This window comes from Canis lupus, chromosome 10 (genome assembly GCF_048164855.1).
Source record: "Canis lupus baileyi chromosome 10, mCanLup2.hap1, whole genome shotgun sequence".
NCBI lineage: Eukaryota > Metazoa > Chordata > Mammalia > Carnivora > Canidae > Canis > Canis lupus.
In genome coordinates this window covers 24,931,451-24,946,449 of record NC_132847.1, presented here as the reverse complement: position 1 = coordinate 24,946,449, position 14,999 = coordinate 24,931,451, and the positions used below count along the sequence as shown (strand labels likewise).

Here is a 14,999-nt window from a genome sequence, read left to right as displayed (position 1 = left end):
GGGACGGCATGGCCATCTCAGCCTGGCTAAGGCAGGGCCTGACACCCACCATTACAGTGCAGAATCTAGATGAAAGCACCCTCAGGACTAAGCAAATCTCAGTCACTGACACCTCTATGGGACTAGATTTAGCAGATCCCTGAGGAGAGCTAATTCTGACCAGGGAGAGATAGCAGGAGGACTCAGGATTCCTGCGTGAGGGAGACAAGGAAAATACTTGCCAGGAAGTATTTCTAAGCTCTCTACACAAAAGGAGAACCCATGGATTTGCCTCAGAATAACCCTTGTGGGGGGTGAGGGTGGGGTGCGTGCATAGAATACATGCAACAAGATGGGCCAGGGGTTGATTGCTGTTGCAGCTGGGTGATGTGTGATGGGTATGGATTATACTCTTCTCTTGACTTTTGCAGATGTTTGGAGGTTCTGTAATAAAAAGTTAAAAATCAAAACAGGGATCCTTGGATATAATCTATACTCCTTTGTATAGCTCCTGCTGCCTAGGAGGCTAGAGGGTTCGTGTCCCAGTGGCACAGAGCCAACAGGAAAAGGATGTCACAGCTGCAGAGTCCCAACTCCCAGGGCCCATCTTCTTTCCTCATTTTCAGCTCAAGGCAAAGAGGCCTCAACTGACTGCATCCATCCACCGTCACTCAATGTATTTGTCATCCTCTTACCAGGAAGCCTGTTCCATGCCAGTCACCAGCACCCAGCAATCAACACAACGGACATAGACATGGTGCCTGCCTTCATGAGCTCACACACTACCTGGGGGAGACAGACAATAAATATGAAAAATACCTGAGGCCATTTCAGACTGATATGAGCTTTCAGACAAGAAACCAGGATGTTAGGAAAGAGAGGCTGCTTTAGCTATGGGGGTTAGGGAGGCCTCTCTGAAAAGATGACACTGGAGTGAAGGGAAGCAGTGAACCATGAGGGCTTCTCAAGAAATTACTCCAGCAGTGGGAACAGCAAGTGCAAAGACCCTGAGGCAGGGCATGCTTGGGAGTATTGGAAATACTTCCAATATGTATGCTTGGAAAACCATAAGGAGAAATGGAAATGCTTGGAAATGCTTGGAAAACCATAAGGAGACCACAATGGCTAAAGTGCAGCAAGCAGGAGAGAAGGGCAGGCACTGCAGTTAAGGGATGGGTCAGATGGACGGGGGATACTACATAAGTCCTCGAAGGCCTTGTGGGAGAAATAGAGTAATGCCACCAACACTCTGGTTTGCAGTGAGAAGAGACAGAGGGAGCCAGGGGGGTGACCAGGGGATCATATCATAGGCTGTAGCTGCTTCAGAATCCATCACACTTTCTACTTCTCCCATGAAACCTCTCCTGATCTTTGAAACCAAAAGAGGCTGCTGCCCTTGCCCACCCCCTGCACTATAATGTCCCCTCAGCTCCTTCGTGACACTTGTCATGCCTGCCTGCCCTATACGGGGAGGTGAGACATGGTCACACATCAGCAGCTTTAGGGAAGGGACTGAGCCCCTTACAGCTTTCATCCTCCTAGGAGCTCCTCCTCCTCCAAGTCTCATTGTAATGGCACCTTCTGGATGTTCAGTGCCCCTCCTCCAGTGCTCCTGCTCCCTCCAGCACTTGCTTCTCCTGGAGCACTGGTCTTGTATCCTGAGATAGTCTGTACACTTGTCCAACTCCTTCCAAATAAGAAGCCTCTCCAAAAGAAGAGCAATGCACTGATAATGGCTGATCAATACTGCATATTTGTTATGTGCCTGGCCTTTTGCTAAGTGCATCTTATGTTCCCACTAATCCTTTGAGGTGGGTAATATTGTTAACCAGACTCACAGGTGGGCAAACTGAGGCTAGGAGAACATGAGTGCCTCATTCAACCTCACACACTAGTGTGTAGCCGAGCCATGGTGGTTTGTCTGAGGACAGAGGTCCTGCTCTTGGTCCACTGCAGTCCCCAATTCCCAAGCCCAGGAGGTCTGTGACACACACCACTCTCCTGACTGCCCAGCAGAGGGCCAGGCCCTGCCCTGGGGAAGCAGCCAGCAGAAAGGCCCTATTTACTCAGGTGCCAGGTGTACTGGGTGGGGGGTGGGGGAGTTCTGGCTTCAGAGGCAGAGCACTTTCTCACAGACACGAGGACCTTTTTGTTTTTTTTGTTTTTTTGGGTTTTTTTTTTTGACCTTTTTGAAAATAAAGGGCTGGACTGATGGGCAGCCAGGAAGTAAAGGCTGAGTTCAAAGAAAGTGGTTACAGGGTGAGTGACTCCTGAGAACAAAGGTGGGATGCAGTGGCCACACACACCCGTCTGTGCTCCAGACAGGCCAGCTGCCCCTTGGTGCAGCTGGGACCTGAGACTTGGCTGAGGGGCCAGCTTACTTCAGGAGCTGCTGCCATCCCAGTGCCCTGGGAAGTCCTAGCCCCATCTCCTGGGGATGAAGACTCAGCCCTTCTACTGTAGACAAGCAGCAGGAGGATGCACTCAGAGGAGCCAAGTAGCTTACTCAAACTCACACAGTGTGTAGGCACCAGAGCCCACATACAAACTAGAAGGATGACCCCAGCATGCCTTTACATCTAGGCAGTTTTGCCGTGTCCTGTTTTTGTTTTTTTTTTTAAGATTTTATTTATTTATTTATTTATTTATTCATGAAAGACTGAGAGACAGAGAGAGAGAGAGAGAGCGCCAGAGACAAAGGCAGAGGGAGAAGCAGGCTCCATACACCAGTAGCCTGATGTGGGATTCGATCCCGGGTCTCCAGGATCGCGCCCTGGGCCAAAGGCAGGCGCTAAACCGCTGCGCCACCCAGGGATCCCTGCCGTGTCCTGTTTTAAGCACTAATAATAATAATGCGAGTACATGGCCTAGCATGGGCTGGGATCTGCTGGGTACACAGCCCATGCTTTGTCATTGTTGCCATCATCATCATCACCATCATCATCATCATCATCATCATCATTGTTCTATCTTCAAAGCTAACAGATGTGGAATATTTACCGTGTGCTGACTGCCTTGCATATATTACCTGATTCCTCACAATGACTCACGAGATAAACATTAACATTCCCACTTTATGGATGAAGAAACCAAAGCTCTCAGAAGCTACGGAACACGGCCAAGGCCTCTGTGAGTAGATGGTAGAGCCAGCCTGAAGTGAGCAACAGCAGCAATGTGGTGACCCTCAGAAAGGCAGTGACTCACCCTGCCTCCTGCTCTCTGCTATTGGGGGCTGCTGCTCTCTGAGTCAAATCCAGAAAATGCAGGTCCTAACCTGAATATGGGGGCTCTGCAAGGCGGGGGGGGGGAGGTTTCTGATCACAGACCTGCAGGGAGGACTGTGGCCTTATCAACAGGAAGGGATTCCAGAGCCTGGCTGGGGCAGTCAGAGCCCACAAGACACTGGCTAGTCCCTCCCAGACCCAGGTCAAGTTCCCTCAGACAAGAGTGTTCCTGTCGCACCCTCCCCCGCCAATTCCTCTTCAGCCACCCTGGCCATGCCCACCCACATCAAAGCCTACGCTCAGTCATCCTCCTAGGCCCCAACACCTGAGTGGCAGTCAGGAACAGTACTGGGTTTGCATCATCAACCCAAACCTCACACTGCAGTCTGCCTGACACCAGGGAACAACTTAGGTATGTGGAAGTTTCCAGAAAACTCAGTTACAATCATAGCTTTGGCATCGTACAGTACTTATTTGAATCCTGAGTCTGCCATTTATTAGCCACACCTCTGTCCCTCAGTTTCCTTATCTATAAAATGAGACTAATAGTAATACCTGCCTAAAAGGGTTCATTAAGGGATTACATGACATAACATACATAAAGCTCTTCATATACCTCCCAGAACTTAGTAAATAAACAGAGAAATGAAAAGTAGCTAATTTTGATCCACCCTGACCCTTATATGTGTCCCTTAAAGTAAATGACCAAATAGTACTGACCTGAAACCAGAAGTCCTGAGTCTCAAGTTAGCCAAATAACTACACATCTCTGGGTCTGTTTTCTCTTTTTAAAATGAAGATATTGCCCACATCCTACTCAATATTTGACAAAAGAATCTGTGTTGCTCTTGCATAAGGATCTTTGGAAAGCCTGAAGCCTGAAGGAAGATGAGTTAGAAGTTGCCTGTCCTCAGGATGCCTGGGTAGCTCAGTCAGTTAGGTGTCTGCCTTCCACTCAGGTCATGATCCTGGGGTCCTGGGATTGAGCCCCACATTGAGCCCCTCTTCTCCCTCTCCCTCTGCTGCTCCCCCTGCTTGTACTTGCTCTCTGCCAAATAAATAAATAAATAAAATCTTAAAAAAAAAAAAAGAAGTTGTCTGTTCTCTAAATAGCTAACTCAGAACCCACCAGCTCTAATTAAGGGCAGGCTTGGAGCTGGGGCTCTGATGTCACTGTGAAGCTGAGTGGGAAACAACATTTCTCTCCCACCTGATTTGCCACCAACATACACATTCAGAGGATGAGTTCTGCAGCAATCCCCTGCCCCCTCAGCGCAGCGATCCCCACCCCCACCCACCCACTGCTGGACCACTGTCTCTTCAGCAGAGGCTGCTCTCCCTCCTGAACCTCCCCAGCCCAAAGCCATAAACAAGCCCACCACTGGGACCACTGCCTTCTTCAGGACTTTGAGCCACGTCCTTTTGGACAGGACAACTGTAACATTAACTGAACGCTACAAACTGATACAGGTATTTGCCACATTTCAGGATGGGAATCTTGCCAGGAGCGCGAGCCTGCCATAACTGCCAAAATGCTGAGTCTGGCATTCCATGCTGATCACCAGATGGGCGCTCTCAGGCACTGGTGATGGTGCAGCCATTTCCTGCCTAGTCTAGAGAGGTGGCACATGGAGAAAGGATGCTCATGGCCTTGGCAGTGGGGATTGAGGAGGCACACAGGAAAAGCAGAGACGGTCATTCAGCTAGGTTCTGGGCACCCACTTGGGCCAGACAGTGGGCCAGGTGCTGGGGACACAGTGGTGAATGTGACCATTCTGTCCACATAGAGCCCTACGGTCTGGCAGAGACAGAAACTGAGTGTGTCATAGTGTGGTGTCAGTGCCTCAAAGCAGGACATCCAGGGTGCTTAGGGAGAGTGAAGCAAGGGGACACAGGTGGCCGGAGAGTCAGGGATGGCTTTCTGGAGGAAGGGACTTTTCTTCTGAGAAATTAGCCAGGCAGGGATGGGTGGTGTGAAAGACTGTGGGCAGCAGAATGTCAGGTACATTACCTGACCCTGCTTTAAAAATGCTCACCTTGTTAAAACACAGTGGGCCTGGGGGTGGAAACAGCTTCTCACAGAGTAAGCAAGTGTGTGGCTCATCTGTCCCCCAGCCTTGGTATCTGCAGCTGCAGAGGGTGAGAAACTGCTGCTCCTCACCATTTGGGAACCACAGGGGAGGGGGTGGCTGGGCTGCCTTGTGTGGTTATCTCTGAAACATTCTTGGCTCAGAGGCAGAGGCATGCCAAAGCATCCCTGAGTAGTGATTGAAGTTTCTAGGTTTGCCTTTGGGGAAATTCTTCTGCAAAAGCTCATGTATGGTTCCCACAGAGCTGCTCCAGATTTCAGACTTGGTGTCTTATCACACTTCAGATGAAACAGCACAAGCCTGCACATCTGCCTCTGTTATTTTTTGCCTGTGGGTCCCTGTCTGATATTAAATATTGCCATCTTGCTTACTGCTGTGAATGGCATTTTCATAGCCCTTTCTACAATAATTAGTTTCTTGATGTCTTTTTTCTCTCCCCAGTGCTGAGAGGAGGATGGAAATCCTCAGGTAGTTCACCCGAGAAGGCGATTTCCTGAAAAGGGCCATGCATGTGGCTGTTTCCAGTCCTGGGTTATCCAGCGAGGATGCCTGTTTGGTGATTAACAGCATTTCTCCAAGTGTGCTCCTTGGAGCCTTGGCTTCACACCATGCCAAAAGGTGTTTTATGAGAAAGTGATCCCGAGGTCATTTGGGAAATACTTGATTAAGAAATGTTGAATACATTTCCTGGGTTTGGGACTTCTCAGAACCTTTCATATGTGAACGGGCACTGGAAATTTCCAGAAGGAGAATACAGCACCCAGAGTGGTCCAGACTCTCCCCATTGCAAGAGTAAGATAGTAAGTATCTTGTTTTCCTAGGGCTGCATAATTGGGTGGCTTAAGACAAAAAAAATTTGTTTTCTCTCAGTTCAGGAGGCTAGAAGTTCAAAATCAAGGTATTGGCAGGGCCACACTCCCTCCAAAGATTCTAGGGAAAGAATCCTTTCTTGTGTCTTCCTAGCTACTGGTGGTTGCCAGCAACCCTTGGCATTCCTTGGGTTATAGACAAATCACTCCAATCTCTGTCTCCATCATCACATGGTGTTCTCCCTGCATGTCTCTGTGTCTTCACATGCCTTTTTATGAAGATTTAGTCATGGGATTTAGGGCCCAAGCTACCCAGTTTGACTCATCTTACCTTGGTTGCCTCTACAAAGACCCTATTTCCAAATAAGATCACATTCACAGCAACCATGGGTTAGGATTGGGGCATATCTCTTGGCGGGGGGGGGGGCGGATACTGACCCACTATAGATGGGCTAGAGAGAAAAAAATTTTAAAGCCGGAAGCCTGTGGCTCAGCACACAGGCTCTGAAGCCAGATCTAGCATTAAATTCCAACCAGCAATCGAAGCAAGTCAGTAATTGTGGCACCTCCAGACTCATTCTTCTCATCTAATCATCTCATAGGCCTGTTGTGAAGATCAAAGAGATAAATACATAAAGCATGGAGCCCAGTGCCCAGTACACAATGGAGCTTTAAGCAGCAAAGTAACAGGGTCAGATGAGTTTTTTGAAAGAAACCAATCCCCCTGGTTTCTGGGTGGGAGGATGAGTTGGCAATACCCAACTTCTGTCTTGATCTCGTTAGGCCTTTTCCTCAGAGCATCTGAGGAAACACTCCCTATAGCCTATCTGGCCACAGTAAAAAATAGCATGAGGGATGCCCAGATCTGAACCATATGAGGCTCTGCTCAGGGAACATGGACTCAGGGCTGCCTATCTGTCCCACTGTCTGTCAACTTAGACATCATCATGAGACATGGGTCAAGCCATCAAAAGTTTTGGAATCTGTTTCCTCCTCTAAATGTGAGAATAACAGTCTCTTGCAGGTATCTCTTATAGTGTGACATGAGGATTGAATGGCAAAATGCATAGTAAAGAGCTTTGTAATATGCAAGTGAGTGCTCAAGATGTATGTATGTGTGGTGGTGGTGGTGATAGGGACCAATGCCCCTCAAAATACTGCTCCTAGCAGGTCATCCAATGCCCCTATCAGACAGTCTGGCTTACTCTGATCCTAAGGCAGGTAAGAACAGGGCAAAGGCAATTATTAGGAAGAAGTCTTCTAAGATACGAAGGTATTGAATCTCAGCCAAAGCTATCCTCAGCCATGCCACTGAGGTCTTTGCCAGGAACCAGAGATGTACAGGGAAAGCAAAATGATGCACAGCCTAGGCTGAGTGGGCCAGGGCAGGCAACAAGGGTCTGTTACTTGTATCTTAATGAGATGCCCAGTGGCCCAAACTCAGAGGTAGGTGGGCATGACTCTGCATACTGCAGCTGGGGTTGGGGCTAGGGCTGGGGGCTGGGAATATGGAGCCCTGAAGGTCTCTAAGAGACTGTTCAGATGATAGGGAGGATGCCCATCACTAGATCTGCAGGTGGGACAGGGCCCAAAAGAGCTGCATCTTATGATTCAAATGCAGGAAAGCAAACTCCTTAAGGCCCTGTGATTTATGGGGGGCCATGATGTCTCAACCTGCACCAAACCTGTCTTTAGAAGCTGGCCCCTGGGTCTCAGCACATGCACAAGCAGCATCCACTGTGTTGCTGCTGGCAGGAGCATCCTACAGAGCCTGGGAGATGGGAAGTGCATGCAGAGGTCCAGATGTGCACTCAGAGCCCAGGGGGACTTCAGAATTCTCTCCTTGACAAGGGGCCTGTGCCTTGACTTGCTTCTGGAACCAGCACCTGTGGAGATAAAAGGGCACCCTCACCATCAAAGTATACACTCCTAAGCCATACCCCCTCTGGAACCAGGCTGGAGCCTTGGAAGACATCAGAAAATGAAACCCAAGAAGGCTTAGAGACCACCAGGGAGCAACACAGGGGCAGCAAACACCAGAGAGACCAGATGTCTGCCTGCAAGGACCTCTTCGGATTATGGGTTCTTGGGGTAGCACCCCTCTTGTTCACTGCTTCTCCTTAGCCCCAGCACAGTGCCTGCCTGATGTACAGCACACACTCATCTAATAGTGGACAATGCCTGGAATTCCCACTGCCAGTCCAATACCATTTTGCTAAGTACCTGCAAGGCCACCTGATAAATGCTAATGGGAAATGGAAATAACAAGATAAGAACCAGAGATACAATTAGAGTGCGTAAGGCCTCGAGCTGCAGAATTTAGGTCCTGTCTCCCCCGCCCCCTTAAAGGGCCCCACAACCCCTCAGATTAAAAAGTGGTCATGATGGGTCCTACCCCTCCAAGAGGGTGGTTGTGAGTATTGCTGAGGCCACTGATAGGTGGTTGGTCACAGAGCTGCACAGAGTGTGTTCAGTAAATGCTGGATGTTGATATTATTTTTCTAATTAAAGCATAAAACATATGAAATATTATATGAAACAATGCATAGAACTTAAATGTCCAGGGCAGCCCCGATGGCCCCGCGGTTTAGTGCCGCCTTCAGCCTGGGGTGTGATCCTGGAGACCCTGGATCGAGTCCCACATCGGGCTTCCTGCACGGAGCCTGTTTCTCCCTTTGCCTGTGTCTCTGCCTCTCTCTCTCTGTGTCTCTCATGAATAAATAAATAAAGTCTTTAAAAAAAATGCGTGAGTCTTTAAAAAAAAAAACTTAAATGTCCCATCTGAAGAGTTTTGGCACCTGTATGCACCTGTGTAATCATCATCTCAAGACATAGATATTTCAACATTTCCAAGCACCCCAGTTCCCTCACAGGCCTTTCTGGTCAATCTCTGCCTCCCTGCTTCCAGAGGCAACCATTTCTGATTTCCCTGATCATAGATGAGCTTGCTCATTCTAGAACTTCACACAAATGGCCTCATAAATATATTCCCCGGTCCCATTCTTCTGTCTGGCTTTCTTTTTTGCTCAGTATAATGTTTTTTAGGTTCATCCATGGTGTTGCAGGTATTTGCAGTTTATTTTTTTGTTGGTGCATAGTATTCAATTGTATATCACTTTAAAAGAAAAAGGCCTATTCTCCTGTTGATGAACATTTGGTTTGTTTTAGAGTATGGAGCTATTATAAATAAGTCTGTTGTAGACACTCTTGTACAAATCTCTGTGTGAACATATGCTTTCATTTCTCTTGGGTAAATAATCGTGAATGGAATCACTGGGTCACAGAATATACACATTTGTAAGAAACTGCTAACCCATTTCCAAATGCTCGTGATGCTTTGCCTTCTCATCAGGAATGTATGAGAGGTCCAGGTGTTCAGTATCCTCACCAGCACCTGCTATTAGGCGTCCTTTTCACTTCAGCCACACTATTGGACAAGAAAGCATACCTCACTGTGGTTTTAATTTGCATTTCCCTGAAGACTAATGACGTTGAGCAACTTTTCATGTGTTTATTGGCCATACGTGTATCTTCTTTTGGGCAATCTCCATTCTCATTTTTTAAGTTGGCTTGTCATTTTGTTTTGTTCTGTTGAAGTTATTTATATATTCTGAATACAGTTCCTTCATCAGATATATGCATTTCATATACTTTCCTTCTGTGGCTTGCCCAGTCATTTTCTTAATGGAGTCTTCAGAGGATAAAAAGCATCTTTTTTTTTTTTTTTATCACATTTGACAAGCAATTCATTATTCTTTCTATTCATGGTTTATGCTTTTTGTATCCCGTCTAAGAAATTTTTGCTTACCCCAAAGCTGTGAAGAAATCCTATGTTTTTTTTCTGGAAGCTTTTTGATTCTAGGTTTTACATTTAGATTATGATCCAACTCAAATTATGATTTTTTAAAATTATAGTAGTTTATTAGAGCCATAAATACTAAGGAAACACTGAGATTTTTGAAAAGATCAGACTTTACCTAAGCCTCAGGCTGAAGAGGTAATATCAGTTCAAAGAAAGGGCCTTTGTTAGTGTCATGGCTGACTGACCACAGGCCACAAATGGTTGGTATAAGAACTACCAGCCAAAGAAAAAGCTATGTTGACTTCCCCAATTACTTCCAATTACTAACTCAGACAACCATAGCATGACCTTAAAATGGCCCTGGGAACCATAGCAGGTCCCAGAGGATGGCCCTAGGATGATCACCAGGAGATGACACTCAGGATGCAGGTGAGCCCTGCCCCATGGAGGCCCAGCCAACCATCAGAGGCATCCTTGCACTGACAAGTTGGAAGATGACATGACTTTAGGCAGCTCCTTGTGGCTGGATGCAGCCCATCCTAAAGGTGGAAAGGCCTGCTTGCAGCAGACATCAGAGCCTTCCACCTGGCCCAGGGACAGCCTGGACAGTTAAGACAGTAGGTCTAGAGGTCTAGTGATACGGGAACCAGGGTGAGAGGCATGAGGAGATGTGGCAAGGAGGAGAGGCAAAGGTTGTGATCTTAGCAACCTTGCAGCCAGCCTTTGAAAGCCTGATCTATAAGCTCACCTGGCAGCTAGGGCCTGTGAGATGTGTTCTTATCTCAAGGATACACTAAGGATGTCCCTCTCTTGGGCCCTGGGAGAAGGCCACTGGGGTGTTCTGTTTGTCCTGGAGACCCTGCCACAAACTAAGTGCCTTGCTGGCTCTGCCAGCAACCCATCATACATCTTGTCTACCCTCTTATTATGTTGGGCCTGGCTCTTCTTATCATTGCACTGGTTAATATGAACTGGCTAAAACTAATATAAACTGTGTTACATTGCTTTGCTCTCTTTCTCTGTACTTTCAAAGATGAATAGGACTGCTAGGACTCACAGAAGAGTAGGTCCAGGCTCTGGCAAGGGAAGCTTTCCAGCTGCCCACACTCCACTGGTCCAACTTCTCCAGAGAAAGGAAGAGATGTGCCAAAGTCACACAGCTCATGAGTGATGGCATAGGGATTTGAGTCTGGGCAGTCTGACTCTAGAGTCATATCCTATCCCAAGGAAATTAATGGATCAGTGGTTTCTGATTGCTCCTTGGTTGCCTGAGCGGGCCGGCGCAGGACAAAACAGAGACTGCAGGTCTCTTGGTGCACTGTTTATGGGGAGCCCCTGAAAATCACCACCCACCAAGACCAACAAGCCTAAATCTTGGAGGCCAACTCGAGCTGGTCCTCCAGAGGGGGCAATGTCTGCATCATTTCCTTCACTGGGAGGGAAGCATCACGTGAGGTGGCCTGTGACACTGTAGGTTAATCCAGAACTTGGAGTTTTTAAAAAACAAAGTTCTTTGCCTCTGATTCTCTTACAAGAGATTCATTCCAGCATCATTTCTAACTCAAATAATTTTGAATGTCAATTGTGTGTTTTTAATGAGCCTAGAAATTTTCATAATTACCCTTTTTTTTTCAAAGCCATAATTATAGGTTTGAGTATACGCTACAGACAAGAAATTTAAATAGCACTTTTTACATACTTAGGCATTCTACTTCTTTTTCCTTTCAATAAATAAATAAATAAAGCTTCCAATTATCCTTCTATTATCTTTCTTTTCTCCTTGAGGTAAACTCTAAGATATGAGACTCTAATTGGTGCCTCATCACCAGGTCATGCGTCCCACCCAGCCCCATCTCCCTGCCCTTTCAGGGCACCTTTGTTTCCCTGGCACTGGTTCAGAGGGGAGGTCACCATGAACTGGGACAGGCTTCCCATCTCCAAGCACAATGAATGGCAGGGGGTGAGAAGGGTTGGCTGCAGCTGATCTCCAGCATTGAAGGCCCAGGCTAGCCCTGAGCATACCCAGAGACCTCCCACAGGTGTGCAGGGAGCCACAGCCCTACGGGGTATTGCACTGGGAACAGAGCCTCCCAGACCAGCCTCTTCCTGTGTAAAAATCTGCTCCTGGTGCTACTCCAGAACCTCCCTTAGTTCCTTGGCACATATTTGAATTTGCATGCAGGTGGATGGGCAGGGTGGGGACAGGACAGGGGCCAGGGAGACCACAACTCTTGATTCACTCATTCATTTATTCACTTACTCATTCTTCACTGAGCATCAGTGTCCTGGAATTCACGGCCAAACAAATCTCTCTCCTCATTCACACTTACTGTATGCCTGGTACAGAATTTGGCACAAAGGATCCAAAAAGGGTGAAACTCAGATCCTTCTCACTCAGAGCTCCTCTACCTCCTCTCAAGTACCACGAAGTTTGGCATGACTCCTGGCCCCACCGCATCCTCTGCTTCACCCCACTTTGGCTCATCCCCTCTGAGCCAAGTCAGTCTGGTCCCTACCTAGTGGTCTTGCTGTTCTGTGGTCCCTGAATACTTCCTGGCATTCCTGGGTATCTCCTCATTGAGCTCATGCTGGGCACTTTCCATGCATGGCTTGCGTTCTACTCTTCAAAACTGCCCATGGGTATAGATGTTATTGCCTTTTCTGGTGAAGAAACTGAGGCTCAGAGAGATCATATTTGAAGCATGCCCTGGGACTCTGATCCACACATCTCTTCCCTGGACTTGCTTTGTCAAGGCAGGCTAGAAAACGAAAATGTTTCTTCTTGGGTTATGATAGGCTGTTCGGGCTAGGAAGAGGCAGAGATCCTGCTCTTGGTGAGACTTTAGTGTTTTCTCTCTTTCCAAACAACAAAAATCAACCTCCCTCACATCCCATTGCTGCTGGGAATTTATCTACTTCTGAGCCCAAAAGCCTATGTCCTGGGAAGGTTGTGGCAGGAACAAAAACATGTGGCCAGCATCAGAGGAGACTCCCAAGAGTGTCTGTCCTAAACCAGGCTCCAAGAGGAAAACAGCTGCCTCCAGGACAGGAGGCAGGAGGAAGGTGCCTGTACAGCTGCCCTGAGGTAGGAGGCCAGCCAGAGAGAGGCCCCTGTGGGTGGAAGGCAGCTCTTTGTCAGTGAGCAGAGGCTGAAGGGAAAGGGGTCGCCCAGGCCTATGTGTGCATCGTTTTGGCATACCAGCCCCAGGAGGGTTGGGCTGCTTCCATCCTAGCTCACCATCCTGCAAAAGCCAGCTGTAAAAACAAAGGAAAAAAAAAAAAAAACAATCCTATAGTCCTAGGAGACTTAGCAAGTTAAGTTCATTGTCAAACACTTACTGAGCACATAGTCTGTGCTGGGTGCTAGGTCTTACTCTCAGAGATCTTATATTCTCATAAGGGGAGACTGACAAGAAGCAAGAAAAAACAGTAAACAGGACAATTTCTGAGAGTGATGAACTCTGTGAAGAGAATGACTCCTGAAGAGAAAGGTGACAGCTTTGGATTGGGTGCTCAGAGAAGGCCCCACTGTGGAAGGAACCACTGAGTTGATCCACAGGTAATAGGAAGCAGCCAGCAAGAACTGGAAAAGAGTGGTCCAGGCAGAGGGACCAGCTAGCACAACTGCTCCAGGGCCCAGGCAGGCCTGTGCTTTGGAGGAGCAGGAAATTGCGAATGGAGAAGCTGGAGAAGCTGAAGGGCATGAGGAGAGCAAGAGGTGATGGGGCTTGAGAGGTCAGCTCATTCTGGCTGCCAGGCAGACAGTGAACTTCTGGAGAGTGAACGTCAAAGCAGGCAGATGGGAGCTGATAGAATTCTGATTTTAGAATTCAGCCATTTCCCAGAAGAGTTTCCATCCCTAAATATCTAAGCAGTGTCATGCTTAGAGGGAGACTGGCTTCATCTTTATATTCCTCAAAGTGCAGACTGCTCAGAGTGTTTGACCGTCTGCAGCTCTCTCTCCATGGAGCCCATGGCCAGGGCTGGGCCTCGGGAAGCCTGTGTGGGCGGGACACATCCGTGCAGCCGGTGGCTCAATAAAAATAGTAAATGCAGCACACCAGGCCACCCAGGGGACCGGCGCATTTCATCCAGGAGCCAAGAGCCTCCTTCACAGTCTGTCCCTGTCTCCATACAGGCCTGCTGTGGTCCTGCCCACTGTCGTGGCTGCCTGGTTTCCTGTGTGTGAACAGACCCCTACTAGGGCTGCAAAGGTGAGCAGTGACCTGGAGTTCACCACCCACGCTCTCCTCATTGCCTTTCAAGCATGTCCTCTAAAAGCATTTGATAAGGAAATGGCTCTTTCTCCAGAATATTCCATCCTTCTGGACCTGGAAGGCTGCAGGACAGAAGGTCCAGCAGGCTTCTCTGGACCTGGGAAGGTCGTCTTCTCATATGCACTCCACACACTGCAAGTCAGAGCAGGACCCAGGGTGCAGGAAAGGGGATCATAGGGTTCTTATTCAGGCTGTGAATGGCACTGTACTGTAACAGCCCTTCTTCCTTTCCTCTCCTCTCAGACCTGGCCTGCCTCATATGGCAGGTGCTTGGACAGCAGGCCCTGAAATGAGGATGGTGGCGGCTGTGCTTCGTCTGAATCTCCACTCTATTCAACTGGCAGTGGCTGCTTTGAGAAAGGTGTTAACAAGACTTCATATCATGCATTGGTTCATGAGGAAAGAATGAAGTGATAGATTAGTGATGTCTGCCCTGATCGTGGGAGAAGACTGTAGGCATATGTGCCTTTATTTGTCAATCCTGTCACAGGCTGACAAGTCTGGAGACATCAGCTGGAGAATTGGCATCCAACTCTATCTTCCTCTGTGTAGCTGCCCACCTGGAAGGCTGCTGTGTGGCTTGGCAGAACCAGTTCCCAAATTCCAAACTGCTCAGGTCCCTGTGGGGCTCCCAGTGCAGGCCATACCAAAGAGAACTCCCCAGCACTACCCAGGCCTGACCCAGTCCTTTCCTCAACTCAAAATTCCCTAATCATATGGGCACTAAAGCAGGTTTCTAACCCAGAACTTTCTTGGGCAGGGATCCTCCACAGAAGACTAAGCAGCTTCAGATCCCTGCTAATAGACCAAGCTAAGTG

General features: G+C 48.1%; 2 long non-coding RNA genes across 2 annotated transcripts in view; one reads left to right on the top strand and one right to left on the bottom strand.

Annotated features, from left to right (window-relative positions):
• Positions 1-14,999, bottom strand: part of LOC140641368 (uncharacterized) — a 72,803-nt gene that overhangs the window by 7,728 nt on the left and 50,076 nt on the right. The window contains exons 4-5 of the long non-coding RNA XR_012037899.1: positions 7,788-7,988; positions 675-765 (exon numbers count right to left, since the gene is read on the bottom strand). This is a non-coding gene — a long non-coding RNA (uncharacterized lncRNA). The remainder of the gene's footprint in view (positions 1-674; positions 766-7,787; positions 7,989-14,999) is intronic.
• Positions 4,518-14,992, top strand: LOC140641370 (uncharacterized). The gene is made up of 3 exons (XR_012037901.1): positions 4,518-4,673; positions 5,735-6,093; positions 14,425-14,992. It is a non-coding gene; the product is annotated as an uncharacterized lncRNA (long non-coding RNA).